The 15,500-nt window shown below is 38.3% G+C and overlaps 1 pseudogene; it reads right to left on the bottom strand.

Moving 5' to 3' along the window:
• Window positions 1–9,465: 9,465 nt before the first annotated feature.
• Window positions 9,466–10,682, bottom strand: LOC124974340 (proteasomal ubiquitin receptor ADRM1-like; annotated as a pseudogene).
• Between the last annotated feature and the right edge of the window lie 4,818 nt (window positions 10,683–15,500).

Below are 15,500 nucleotides of genomic sequence, written 5' to 3'. Positions count from 1 at the left end.
ATCCACAGTAAGAAATTTAGTGAAGAAAAGTAAAGCAAAGTAAAGAGAGAGTGCAAGACAAGGGAAGTATTTTAAATAAGACCTCTGAGAGCAGAGGCTTGAAGCAGGTAGAGGAACTCACCATGTGAAGACTGGGGTATGAGCAAGTCAGGAAGAGCCAGCAGTATGACCTAAGGTCCTGGGGCAGGAGGGACTCATTGGAGATACAGCAATGAGGCTGATGTGGTTAGGACATGGTCAGCAAGGTGGAAGGGAATGATGGGAGAGGAAGATGGAGCGATTGTGGGTTCAGGTTCCCCAGGGCTTTGTGGACCCAGCGAGGAGTTCAGCTTTTTTACCTGCATGAGCAGGAATCTGGGAGTCACAGGTGGCCTGGAGGAGACCCCTGATTTGTAGTGTAGGGTCATCCTGGCTGAGACAGGAAAGGCCCAGTGGAGGGCAGAGAAGGAGGCAGGCAGGTGACTGATGGTCCTGCCCTGCCCCACTGTCACGAGTCTGCTCCTGTCCCTGAAGTGCACAGCCCTGGCGTGTGCCAGTCACGGGTGATGTGATGCAAGCAAGCAGATGGCAGGACCTGATTTCCTCCAGCCTGGGTGAAGATTGTGGTGTCTGAAGTTAAACTCTGAGCTCTGAAACACCGTCCTGTGCTGCAATTGGGCGACTTTGTTGCATCTGGGTAACTCTTTGTCCCATTTGGGCATTGTGTTGCATCTGGGCAACTCTTTGACACAATCAGAAATTGTTTGTTTTTGTTGACAAAGTACCAGTTAGCCAATTTTTGATTTAGCGCGCTACGTGTCTGTCTGTTTGTGTATTGTACTATATGGTCTTTACTCTTGCCTTCTATTAAATTCTTCATTGTGTTAATTCGATCTTAGGCTTAGGGATACTCATTGCAGGGTACTTTACATTCCTTCTCCTTGTTCCTGAGAGATTTGTTTACTCCAATCCCCCCTAGGCAGAGAGCTCAGCAGCTCCATTCCTCAAAAGTAGTAAGAAATAATGTTTTGTGATTTTCTGCATTCAAACCTAACCTGATTTCTCAACCAGGAAGAAAAAGGGTTAAAAAGTCCTAGGTGATCCCTCCCTCCCCCCTGCCTGGCCTTGCTGAGGCCTGCATTGGAATGTAAACTGCAGCATTCTTAGCGGGAAAGGGGGGTGACCTGAAGAAAAGACAAAAAAAAGGTGTCCCTTTTAAACTCCTGGGCTACTACACAGAACTAACTCATTCTCTAGGATTCTTGTTTTGTTTTGTTTTTCTCTAATGCTGTATTTTTGAGCTCATAATTTTGATCCTGCATACCTAGGTTAAAGATTTTTTTTTCTTTTTGATCAGTTCTATATTTATTCAACTAGAGTTTTTGAACATCTGTTACATTGCAATGGAGATTCACCTATAAAGTTACAAGGCCTTGATTTTGTATTGTTTGTATGTCGTGCTAATGTCATGTTTTGTCTGTATCAAAACTGAGCGCTCCTAAAATTAAAATTTAAAATGGATCCAAATACTTTTATTCACGTGATTTAAAAGGATTCGATTTAAATTGGGTAAACTAATAAAAGTAAAATGTCTTTAGAAATAACTCACAAGTCTCTAGGTGTCAAACTAATGGAATGTTGATGTTAAACAATGTCTAATATCAATTGTTTCTAGGACTTTTCTTCAACAGGAAAGAGACAGCAAATACTGTTCAGGACACTTGTCTGATATTCTTGGTTTTTACAGAATAAGTGAATTAGAGTTAACATGTATGGGATTACTCAAATTTGTTTGTTGGTGACATCTGATTAATTTGCAAAGTTAAAATGCTCATTGTTAATAACATCAAGTACTTTTAACTCCTTAAATTACATGGGGAACATATTTAAACATTATTGGTGTTTCATAGGTTGGTAAATTAAAAAGGGTTTAAAATTGCTTGTGTCATTACTAAAAACAAGGTTATTAAGAGTTATGTTCTAACAGATAAACCTCAACTCGAGAGGGTGAGCATTCCATCTGCTCCCTTACCACTTCCCCCTGCCTCCCCTCCAGTTCTGCAACGCTCCAAGGAGCTCTTAGATTTGGATTTAGAGCTACCATCTCCCCTTTCACCTGTGTTTCAGTGAGAGTACTATAACCACAAAGTATTTTATCTTGTTAAATCAGAGTAATTTGTCTAAATTCAAAATTTCATAAGAGTTGTTTCAGAATGTGGACAAAAAGGGGTCACAGATAGGAAAGAAGAAAATAAAGGTGTCTGGGTTTGGAAATACATTTAACAAAAAGGAAAAGAAAATGTTTCTGGGTAAGAAAGTGCCTGTGTGATGGAATACATGAGGGTCTAAGTAAGTGCTAAGAAAGTCTGTGTGTAAGTAAAGGGCAAGTTTCAACAAGTCTGTGTGTAACTAAGTTGGTTGTATGTATGTGAGACAGTTAAAGCTATTTAAGGTTTTCCTAAGGTGAAATACTAATGTTCTGATATAAGCCAAAGTTTAATCTATATGGTAAAATGACATGGTAAAATAACAAGGATTTCTTAGAACACTAATTTACTCTTAACTTTGTGTCTATTAAGTTTTATTCTTTAAAACAATTAGTCTTAAAATTGGGGTTTATACAATTATGGTTAAACAACTGTTAAGAGTATTGTACTATGTTACAGAGTCTAAATTTTTCTTTAAAACTGATTTAGTAAGATTAAAGTGTCAAGGTAATTGTGAAATGGTCACTCCTTGTATATTAAATGTATTCATATTTTCCAGGTATACAAGTTTTTAAAGCACGAAATTTGTCAAGCTGCTATTCTCCAGAATAAACTTGTCTGTACTGGTAATATTCAACTTAAAGAGTACATTTTATTGGGGATTTATTTCTATCATTGAATGTTCTATTATGGGACATATTATCAGTAAGGTATATGTAAAATTGGTTACTTATTTCACTGAGATAAAAATTTAATGTAAATGTATACCTAAGAGTTAGTGACAGCCTGATTTGTTTAAAGGTTCATATTGTAGAAGGTGAAAACATTTTGCTACACACACAAAAAAGTTAAAAGCTCTCTCAGCCTTTCTTTGATTGATTCCTGTTTGGATATAATGTTAGACTGTGTTAACTAATGTTCATATGGACTCAGAAATCAATATATGAAACTTCTTAAAATGACATTTAAGAAAGAGTATAATGCACAATAGCAAAAATGGGACAACAATGACTAGATTGGGGTCCCTGACTTCATGACTGTAGCATGCCTGGTGCCTGGGAGTGTTCATGTGTAGGAGCACAAGATGCCTAACTGCTGTGGCAGTAGCCTCCCTGGGGAGGCTCTGTACAGGAGTTTTATCAGCTCTACATTGATCTCAGGCACACAGCTCTTGTCAGAAAGAAATTGTTTTGCTAGATAACCAGTGTTTCATCAGTTCCCTTCTCTAGTTCCGCCCATTTTACAGTAACTTTGGACAGTGGACTTTCTTTGAGAGCTACACAGAGTTCCTAACATTGCACTTTGCAGTTGTGGGAAAAAGTTATGTAGAGTTCTAGTCTCTATAACTCTCCTGAAAACAAAGAATAATGGTTGCTAACATAACTCTTGGATCTGCATTTCCATCAGAGAATAGAGCTCCATCGGATCTCAGCTTAATCTTCAAATCTGTGTTTATAACCTTTATTTTCTAAGACTCCTTTGACCCTCACTGAACTTGAAATTTGGTCATGCTGGGTCATGGTAAAGGGGCAAAATTAGTTTTAGGTTTAGAACATTTTACTTAAGACTTGTGAAGAGCCCTGCCTTACCTGAGATAAGGCTCTGCCTCACCCTGCTACATGTTAGAATGACTCCAAAGTAAGCCAGACTTTAACTCATTTAAAGTTGTGCTCAAAATTTGATGTTTGTTTTAAAGATTACTGTGATCTCAAACAGGGTATATAATGTAGAACTCAGCCAAAATTCAAGATAACTATTATACAAGCTAAATATGTTTTTACTCTTGCTAATTTCATTTTGTAAAACGGTTGCCTGTTACTGTTTTGCAGAAGGAGCTGCTTCCAGAACATACAACCTAGGTAACTTGTGATAATAGGCCATCACCTTCAAAACAGATAGTATGTGGTAGTACTTTAATAAAAGGGTAAATGACTGTAAAGTTATGGACATTAAAGTTAAAGCCCAGTACTCTTACTTTATGACTGGTGAGACTGGCTTGCTGGATGATTAAGATCAAACTTAGAAATTGGAATTAAATACAGAGGCCAAGAAAAAAAAACAGTATCTTGCCCTCAAAGTCAGCCTGAACCCAGGGAATAAGAGGACTTCTCTAAGGAGCGCTGCAACTCTGGGTCACACAACCTCCTGATCAAGGAGATTGTTGAGACTAGAGGATGAAAATCACTCAGTGCATCTGCTGCAGAGGAGGGTCATGGAAAAAGGGAGACACCCCTAATGCTTTCAAGGAAAGCCACCTCATCGAGAAGACCCTGCCTAACCAATGGCACTAATGGAGTTAAGAAGCTGCTCTTAAGTTCTCTATGAGTGGCCCCTGTGGAAACTCAGCTGACTCTTTAACAAGACAGGAACCAGGTCAATTTGACCAGCTTGATCTTGGACACCCAGCAAAACAGTTAAAGCCAAAATATAGCCATTCTTGGGCATTTAAAAGAAATAATAGTTAAAAGTAACTTAAGATGTACACTTGTGTTAACCCACTAAAATTAAGAGTGGAAGCTACAAAAGAAAGATTCTTAGGCAAATGTGCCTGATAACTAGCAAGGAAAACTGCTAGAGTCAGAAGATTTTAGTCAGTTTAAGGCCTACAGTCACAGGTAGGCTTTACTATGTTGCTAGTATGATTATCTAGCCCTAAGTAACAGAAATATAGAGATCTCTACTTAACACAGGCTATACCAATAAAGGGATATTGTATAGAAATCAGATGACATTAAGTAGCTTAACTATATTTTCTGGGGACCTCAATGACATTAAGAGTTAATATTGTGTTTACATTCCTGATAACCTGGACAATGTTAAGTCCCCAATAGAGGCCTTGTCCCCTCCAGCCTTTGCTAGGCCTTGTTATGGAAACAACTTCTCAGTGCTTCCACCCCCTGGTGAGGAATTATTGACTTCTGTCATCTTTATGATATTCATTGGCATGTTCCAGATTCCGCAACATTTATATTGTATCAATCTCATTTCAGTACTCATGTCTTTTTGTTCTTCTCTCATAGAAGCACCCATCCCCAGATGCCTTTACAGCCTGCTCTTCCCCAACCAGACTTCTACCTTGGACCCCTCAGTTGACCTGATTTCTAAAAAGGGAACTCCAAGCTGCTTGCCCCACGCTGCCCACTTCCAGCTCGAAGAAGTCAGATTGGTCATCGCCCATTTTCCCTACAGCAGTGAAGGAGTTCCTAGTATTAGAGGGGTAAATGAAGTCAGAATTGGGGACAGGCAGTTAGTATAGAAATATGGGATCGGGTCAAATTAAGAAAGTGAAGGCCATGAAGGCCATCTGCTTCTGGAAGTTGGAGACTGCCCCTGGGAGAATAAAATGTTAAGGATCTCCTAAGTTCATTAATTACCAAATTTACCTGCCTTTAAAGACTGTAAGCAAGGAGGTCTATGTGCAGCTCTGGGAGAAGAATGTTGGTTTTATGCTAATCATTCTGGAGTAGTGAGGGAATCCATGGCAAAAGTCAGAGAAGGACTAACAAACAGAAAGAAAGAATGGAAGCTAGTCAGAGCTGGTTTGAATCCTGGTACAATTTTTCCCCTTGGTTAACTACTCTGGTGTCCGCTACAGTGGGACCCCTATATTGTTGTTACTAGCTTTAACTATAGGACCTTGTATAATCAATAAGTTAATTGCTTTTGTTAAAGATAGAATAAATACAGTACAGCTAATGGTGCTAAAGGCCCAATATCAGCCCATTAAGCAGCAAGAATTAAAACAATAGAGACCCAAGATTGGCTCTCTAAATGTTCTTGAAAGGGGGGATGTTGAGAGCAGGGTGGTATCTGTGCTGCTAACTGTCTCAAGGGACAAACAGGACTGCTGGGCCCCTGTGCTTACCAAGGTTGTTAAGAGATATTTGTCCGAGGAATATGCGGTTGCCTGGAGAACTTATCTGTCAAGGACGGGAGCAGGGCTTAGCCCTGACTCATCTCCTGCATAGTTCACCCCTTCCCTCCTCCCTTCTTCCACTAGGACCATTCAGTTCTGGCAGGACCCAATGAGAATCAAATAGATTGGCCGGACCCAACCAGAGGAGGACTAATGTTTAGCTGTTCAAATGTTAACCAATTAAAAGAACACTGTAAAACTGCTTGCCTTTCATTATAAAAACCCTGCTAACGAGGACTCGGGGCCTCTCTTAGCATCACCGGTTGAGGATGCAGAGGACCAGGCTGGAGCTTGCTAATAATGACTCTTGTTGCTTGCATTGATCGTGGTCTCTGGTGGTCTTGTGGGTTCGAGCCTTTGGTCACACACTATTATGCAGTCTGGGAGAACCCAGGAGGAGGAAGGAGTATGGCTGTATGGGGTTAGTGCAAGAGGCTTTCCTTGTCCTTTGTAGGTTTTTGAAATTATGTGTGATGTTTGCAGCAAAAGTTACATGTATAAAATGTAATATCTAGAGCCACCACTGACAAAGCTATACAGAGAGTTGAAAACACTATAAATAAATCTAAGTGAAATTCTAAAAGTTGTTTAACCAACAGAGGCAGGTCAGTGTTACCCAAAGAAAGCAACTTTCTTGCATACATGCAAGATAGGATAGTTGCTCCTTGTGATGTTGGTCATAAAAGAAAATCAAGCAAGCTATAGAAGATGATGTCACTGCTTCTGCAGACTAACATACATCACTCCTCCCAGTGGGGACAGGCACAGAATTAAAGATTTTGTGGAAAGGATATGGGTCACTTGTTCAGGTGACCAAAGTCAGACAAAACATCATGAGAAAGAGGAGATTTTCCAGGCAATGTGCTATAAGGACAGAGGAACTCCCTGTCAGCCTGTTGCCACTGAACTCTTCTTGATGCAGCCTCTTATCTCTTGGAAATTTTCCCCCCATAAATCATATGTCTCCCATGATGTATCCAGGGACTTACTTTGGCCTGTCTGCAAACCTACCCCACTGTCCTGGCACAACTGGACTGCAGACAAGACGCAGTTATACATAGGTATATATAATAGAATCAACACAGGAAGTTAGTTAGATGATAGAATTCAAGGGCAATATATGAAACCTTATTTCAATACTCTATCCACAATAAATAAAAACAAAATTTAAATTATAACACAATTCAATTAGTATAAAAGAGATCAATAGCTAAGAGTTAATCTGAAAAATATGTGAAAATTCCCCAAAAGGGAAAAAAATAAAAATACAGTTAAGAAATGGTCAAAGACAAATATATACCAGCTTCAGAGTTTGGGGAACTTAGTATTGTTAAGACATCAATTTTATCCAATTAGCCTTAAACTGTCCAATTAGCCTTAAAATGTTCAGCACAGTCCTCCTTCAAAAATAATTCCTTGTATGTGTGTGTGTGTGTGTGTGTGTGTGTGTGTGTATTCTAAAATGAATATGTGAACTCAATTGGGTAAAAATAGTAAAGGAAACTTGGAAATGGAAAACAAAGAGAGTTTTCACTAATGGTTATCAGGTTGTGCTACTAAGATATAGCAGTTAGAATAAATTCACTTTGGTTTAAAAGAATAGAGCATGTAGAACATTCATATGCTGTAATTAATTATGCCAACACCACCTCTGTAGTTACAATAAGCAGAAGAGAATGGTCTTGTCAATAAATGTTGAATTCTTTGAATCTTAATAAATGAACTTTACCTCTTGGCTCACCACATAAACAAAAGTCAAATCTAGTTGGATTGTGGTGCAAAAGCCAAATGGTGAAATAACACAGCTTTCAAAGAAAATATTAAAGAGTGTTTTCCTAAATTTGGGGATCCAAATCAGTTGATAATGACATTTTTTTTCCTAAAAAAATATGGGCTTCATTGAAATTAAGAAGTTATATTTAGCAAAAGTCATCTAGGGAGGAAAATGGGAACAGCAGCTGTAGCTCACTTGACTCCTCCTAAGAACACCTGAGGCAATGTCAACTTCTTCTGATCTTGTGGTAAATAAAACATGGCATTATATAGCAGAAGGACAATGAGGAGGATTTGAACCCAAAATGTTTCATAGGATGTGCCTCATGATCTAGAATGTTTCTGTAAATATACCAGAATTTTGTGGATTTAAGAATTACTTGGAGGAGAGTGCAAATTAGTTACATAAACTCTCTGGTCTTCATGCTTCCTCTGAGTTGACTTGCACCACGCAGATTGTCAGTGGTCACCTGCTCCTTCAAAACCACTGAATGTCCTCTATTATAGGATAAAATGAAGATATTTTTTATAAATATATATGGTAAAAATGTAATAGTATCCAAAACTTATGAGACATATAAATTACTACTACAAATCAATTTTTTAAAAAATTAGTTCAATAGGGAAAAAAAAGAAAAAAGAAAAAGGAAAAAAAAGGTCTTAGTGTTTAATATTTATATGTGAGGATAGTTTACTTCACTATTCAACTGGAAAGTACATATTGAAAATATAAGGTGTTAGTCCTGAGCACAGCAGTATGAAAATCAATCAAACAAATCACACACTTATCAGCAAGTAAGGAGGACAACAGAAATTGTCTACCATAAGCTTTTGAAGTGGGCGTTACTTGACATAATTGCTTTGGAAATGGCTTGATGGTATTTAATAAAGTTGAATATAGTATACTCTGTATTGCAGGAATTTCATTCTTAGGTTATATTTTTTGATGGAATTCCCTGTGTTCATCATACAGTATATCCCAGTATATTCAAGCAACAATGTTTTTTAATTGCCCCAAACAACGAACAATCAAAACTCAAATCAACTTGGTTGCATATGATTTTCAAACATAATACTGGGCAAAAAATATAAAGGAATCCTGTCTCAAGCATACTGTATGATTTCCTTTATTAAAACAAGCGGGAATCTTGTTATGATAATCATGTGGTTAATGGTTAGCACTGTGGAGTGAGGCGGGTGAGAGATGACTGGGAAGGTAACTGAGGGATCTTCCAGGGATTGAACTGAAGTTTTCTCTTGACGTCAATGCTGGTCGCACAGACTGGTATGTTTAATATGTGACAGCCTGTCACACTGCACTCGTATGATACAATATTGGTGAGTGTCACAAACCAATTAAGTTTGCATTGTTTTTAAATAAAATTCCTAATTCATTAAACACATACCTGTGATTATGAAATAATAAAAGAACAAAAATGAAGAAAAATGTATTTATTAAATTAAACTTCAGAAAATAACTTTTTTTTTTTTTTTAAAGAAAGACCTTTATTTATTAGGAGGTCTGAAGAAAGGAGCAGGTGGGAGCACCACCATGGAAGCAGGCAGCCCCCCCCATCCCCCATGCCCGCCTCAGTTCAGACTCATGTCCTCCTCATCGTCCTTCTTGTCTTTCGCATCACCCTCCTTCTGCTCGGGTCTGGTGTTGTTTTGCATGGCTTTGGAGCTTCCACATCGCCCTTGTTGGTGGCCTCCACGGCCTCTGCAGGAAGGCCAAACTGGTACATGAAGGGCCCCAGCTGACGAGAGGCCAAGGCCGTGCTGAACATGCCCAGGGCCTGTTGGAACTGGGGCGAGGTCAGTGTGCTCTGGATCTCCTCTGCAGTCTGGGGCATTGACTCCCCGAAGGGCAGGTAGGGCAGCAGGTGCTGCTGGATGTCCGCGTTGGCGAAGTTGGGCACCATGATCCCTGGCGTCAGCACGCTGGCAAGGTCCACCTGGTGGCTGCCTCCCGGCCCGGCCGGCACATTCATGGTGGTCAGAATATTCTGGAGGTCGCTCAGCTGGCTGGGCTGGGTCGGGCTGGCTGCTGTGTTGGTTCCATTACCTGAACTGGGTGCAGGACTTGGGCTGGTTGCCGAGACGCCTGCTGAGGCAGAGGGAGCTGGGGTGGCACGGGCAGAAGAGGTGGTGGAGGATGGGGTGACCGCTGCCAACTGGTTCCAGGAGCTGGATGAAGAGCTGCTGGCAGAAGGTCCGCTGCTGCCCAGCAAGCTGGCCGGATCTGGCCCAGTCAGAGCCCCAAGGCCAACCAGTCCCCCAAGGCCCACTGGTCTGATGAACTGCAGGAGCTGGCTGTGACTCATGTTCCCCAGCAGGCTCTGCAGGCTGCCCTCACCACTCAGCGCCAACAGCTCGTGGGTCCCACTCCCACTCGCCCCCAGGGCCCCAGGCATCATGGGGGTTGTTCAGGTACTCGTTGACTTTCCGGCAGTGCTCCTCATCCTGGTCGGTCTTGGGCTCCTGCATCCAGAAGAAGAGTCGCTTGGACCCAGCCTTGAACTTGAGCATGGAGACCCTCCGGCTGGGGCACTGAGGCACGCACTTGAACTTACAGTCATCGGGGAAGATAATCAAGTCATCTTCCACGGTCCCTGATGTCCCGTCCTTCCAGCAGAAGTGAATGACAGAGTCGTCGGTCTGCCGGATGTACACGAGCCCTTTCCGTTTATCCGGAGTGACGGTAATGCCTTTCAATGACATTTTCCCTGCCCGAAACTCCACCAAATACTCGAAGGACCCTGAGAGCCTGGCACCAGGCTTGGGAACAGAGCGCCTGAAGTTGTCATCCCTTGGCTGAGAGGTGCGCTCCAGGTTCGCTCTTCCTCCTCAGCGCCTCCCAGGCCCCCCAGAAAATAACTTTAAAAACCTTCAACTAAAGGAATAAAATAACAAAATGTTAATTATTTGATGTATAAAACTATAAAATTACAAATAATCATGGGAAAATAAATGGAACATAGAAAAGGGTTATCTTCACTAGACCAAGAAGTATTAGAATTCATTAAATACATGTAATTCTGACAAAGGAAAATGGATAGAGGCTATGAAATATGTAATTCATAAACATCAAATAAGACAACAGAAATATAAAAAATATGTGATCACAACTGTAATAATGTAAAATTTTAAACAATTAACTATGAAATGTTTTTACCTAATTGGGATTGCTTTACATATGTGTGTGTGTTTTTATGTTTATGTGTACATATTTAAATCTGTATGTGCACATGTGCAACTGTGCAATTTACATATGCATAGGCACATGTAAATGTATGTGTATCTGCATATGAATATAAATGTGTGTAGACATATATGAATATATGTGTTTGTGTGTATCTATGCACATATAATAATCATTAGGTAAGATATATCAAAGGGGTGTGGGTACATTTCAAATTCCTTAAAGCAAAAATAGTTTTATTCTCCAAATAATTAAATTTAACAAATTATATATTCTTTAGTATAAAATTTCATCTATTAAAATGACTAAAGATAAGTCAAGGAAAGAATACAAAAGATATATCTACCAACATACCTCAGGTAAGATACTAATGCAAACTATTATTCTTTCAAGAAAATGGAGTTGGTAAAATAATGGTATATTCCCAGATTTTCTAGTATACAACAGTTATTAAATACCAGTATAGAAATAAATAATAAATTATACCTGTCATGAGAATTATATAAAAGTACAGTACTATATTTCCAGTATTATAACATATCAAAAGATGTAGTTACATATAATTATGGATGTAAAATATTAGCAACCTTTATGCCTCTGTGTCTATGGATTTTACATTCATTAATATTCTGCAGTTACAAGCCTATAGTTACTTATAATAATTATAACTTCTATGTAAGAAAAAAGGAGAAAATAGAAAAATTTATATAACAAGTATTTCTCTCAAGATAACAATTTGTTAAAATTTATAACATGATGTGTCAATATCCCTCATATGTAAAACTCAATTTAGTAAGAAATGGGTTGTGACCATAGTTTGATATTAAAAAAAAGGGTTAAAACAGCATGTTGCAGGTGAGAAACTATGAAACTGTTTCAACATATAGTAAAATGGACATAAAATGATAATTGAATGCATCTTTTGGTTATAAAATTTATTTTAATAAATTAAATTATTATTTTATTATTTCATTTGGGTTTTTTTCTTAGTTTCACATGACATTAGAGTCCATTTTGATCATTTATACAAACATGGAGTGCCTCTTATTCTAGTTGTGATGACAGTTTTGTGGTTGTATATGATCTGGAGATTCAATGTGGTATATTCGTATATGTATAAAGGAAAATTATGTCAGAATCATTCCTCTGTCTTTCCTGTCCCTGTACTCCTCCCTTCCTTTCATTTCCCTTTTCATAATCTACCAAACTTCTATTTTTCCCCTTCTCCCCCTTGTTGTGTGTTAGCATTCACATATAAGAGAACAATTGACCTTTAGTTTTTGGGGATTGTCTTGTTTTGCTTAGCATAAGAGTCTCTAGATCCATCCATTTACTTTCAAATATCATAAAGTCTCAGTTAGTTATAACCGAGTAATATCCAACTGGGTATAAATACCACATTTTCTTTATCCATTCATCTGTTGAAAGGTACCTAGGCTGGTTCCTTATCTTAGTTATTATGAGCTGAGCTGCTATAAACATTGATAAGGTTGAGTCACTGTAGTATGATGATTTTAAGTCCTTTGGATATATACCAAGGAGTGAAATAACTGGGTCAAATAGTGGTTCCATTGCACATTTTCTGAGGAATCTCCATACTGTTTTCTAGAGTGGTTACACTAATTTACAGTCCCACCAGTGATGTATGAGAATATCTTTCTCCCCACATCCTCAAAAACATTTATTGTTGCTTGTATTCTTTAGTGTTGCCATTCTGACTGGAGATGAAATCTCACTGTATTCTCATTTTGCATTTCTCCAATTGCTAAAGATGTCGCACATTTTTTTCATTTATTTGTTGACCATTTATATTTCTATTTTTGTGAATGGTCTGTTTAGTTCCTTTGCCTATTTATTGCTTGGGTAATTGCATTTTTGGTGTTAACTTTTTGAGTTCTTTATATCCTAGAAATTAATGCTATAGCTGTGGGGTAGGTGGCAAAGATTTTATCCCATTCTGTAGGCTCTCTTGATTGTATCCTTTGCTGTAAAGAAGGTTTTTAGTTTGATATAATCCCATTTATTGATTTTTCATTGTGTTTCTTGTGCATTAGGAGTCTTGCTGTGGAAGTTGGTTTGTAAACCCACATGATAGAGTGTTGGGCCTACATTTTCTTACACTAGATTCAGGGTCACTGTTCTAATGCATAGGTCTTTCATCAACTTTGAGTTGAGTTTTGTATAGGATGAGAGATAGGGGTCCAATTTCATTCTGCTACATATGGATTTCCAGTTCCCCAGCACCATTTGTTGAAGAGACCATCTTTACTCCTATGTACATTTATGATGCCTTTGTCTAGTGTGAGATAACCAAATTTATGTGACTTTGTCTCTGTGTTTTCTATTCTGTTCCATTGGTCTTCATGTCTACTTTTTTGCAAATAACATGCTGTTTTTGCTACTGTAGCTCTGTAGTATAAGTTAACATCTGGTATTATGATGGTATTATCTGTTTCACTTTTCTCACTAAGAATTGCTTTGGCTATTCGGGGCATCTTTTTTTTTCCAAATGAATTTCATGCCTGCTTTTTCTGTTTCTATAAAGAACATTGTTGGAGGAGAAGTGAGGCTAAGCATCATGGCAGAAGAGTGTGGCAGAGGGAAGCAGTTCACGTGATGATCAGAGGCACAGAGAGAGTCTCCACTCTCTACATACAAACTTGATACCCCATAGTCATGCCCCCAATGAACTACTTCCTCCAGGTACCACTGAGTTAAACCCATCAGGGATTAATGCATTGATCATGTTAAAGCTATAACCCAATCTTTTCTCCTCCCAACCTTCTTGCATTATTTCCCATGTGAGCTTTTTGGGGACACCATATGTAAACCATAACAATGGAATAATTTGAGGAGAATTGGTGTTAGTTCTTCTTTGAAAGTCTAGTAGATCTAGGCTGAGAATCCATATGGTCCTGAGTTTTTCTTTGTTGGTAGTCTTCTGAAGGTGTCTTTAAACTCATTGCCTGAAATTGATCTGTTTAAATTTCCTATGTCCCCCAGTTAAATTTGTAGGTCATATGTGTCTAGAAATTTGTCTATGTCTTTAAAATGTTCTGTTTTATTGAGTATAAGTTTTCAAAATAGTTTCTGATTATCATTTGTACTTCAGTAGTCTGTCATGATATTTACTTTTTCATTGTAAATTTTAGTAATTTGAGTTTTCTCTTTCTCTTTATTAGTTTGGCTAAAGGTTTATCAATTTTATTTATTTTTCAAAGAAACACCTTTTTGATATGGTGAATTTTTTAAAAAAATTTTTGTTCATTTCAATTTTATTTATTTCCATTCTGATTTTAATTATTTCCTTTCTTCTACTGCTTTTGGTGTTGATTTGTTATTCTTTTTCTAATGCTTTGTGATGTAATGTCAGTTTATTTATTTGGTGACTTTCTTTTCTTTCAATGAATGGTCTCAATACTATGAACTTTTCTCTTAGAACCATCTTCATTGTGCCCCAGAGATTTTGATATGTTTTATTTCATCATCAATTCTGAAGCTTAATTTTGCTGGGTATAGTTTTCTTGGTTGGCATCCATTTTCTTTCAGAGGTTGATATATATTATTATAAGACCTCCTAGTTTTAAGGGTCTGGGTTGAAAAATCAGCTGAGATCAGAATTGGTCTCTCTCCATATATGACCTGTCATTTCCCTCTAGCAGTCTTAAAAATTTTCTCCTTACTTTGTATGTTGGGTATTTTCGTAATAAATGTGCCTTAGTGAAGGTTTGTTATAATTTTGTATATTTGGAGTCCTGTAAACCTCCTGTGTTTGATTTTTCATTTTTAATCTTTGGAAAATTTTCTAATATTATTTCATTGAAAAGATTGTGCAGGATTTCTGTCTCCTTATTGAAGTGATTTTTCACTTCTTGGATTTTCTCTCTGAATTCAGTTCTTAACTATGAACTTTCTAAATTCCTTCTCTGACCTTTCTTCCACTGTGATATCATTTTACTCTGTTAATGAGGTAATTTGGTTTGTTTGGGATGATTTGTTCCTTTACTTTTTCATAATCTTTGTAAGTCTACCCCTTTATCTGTGTGAATCTGAGGTGGCAGAGCTTCTAACCTATGAATTTAGAGTGTCCCTGGAAATTTTCCATTTTTCCTTGAGGTATGTATTACACACAAGAGTAGTAGTCAGTGGCTGTCCAAGTCCTTCTTCGTCTTGTGGAGCTAGTGGAGTAGCCCATTGTCAGCTCCCCTTCTTGTTAGTATGAGGTGGGGCAGGTTGGATGTTGTTGTCTTCTCTATTCACAGTAAGGGGTTGCTCTCAAGTTCTGTGAGAGGAGTTCCCAGAGGTAAAGATCCTACAGATAGTGCTTGGGTCCAACTTTGTTGAATGATGTTTGTTCTGAAGCTTTTAAATCAGCACACTCTCAAACCCAGCTGCTTCTGATCCACACCAGGAGTCCAGACCC

Source organism: Sciurus carolinensis, unplaced genomic scaffold, assembly GCF_902686445.1.
Source record: "Sciurus carolinensis unplaced genomic scaffold, mSciCar1.2, whole genome shotgun sequence".
Taxonomy (NCBI): Eukaryota; Metazoa; Chordata; class Mammalia; order Rodentia; family Sciuridae; genus Sciurus; species Sciurus carolinensis.
This window is presented reverse-complemented; position numbering and strand designations above follow the sequence as displayed.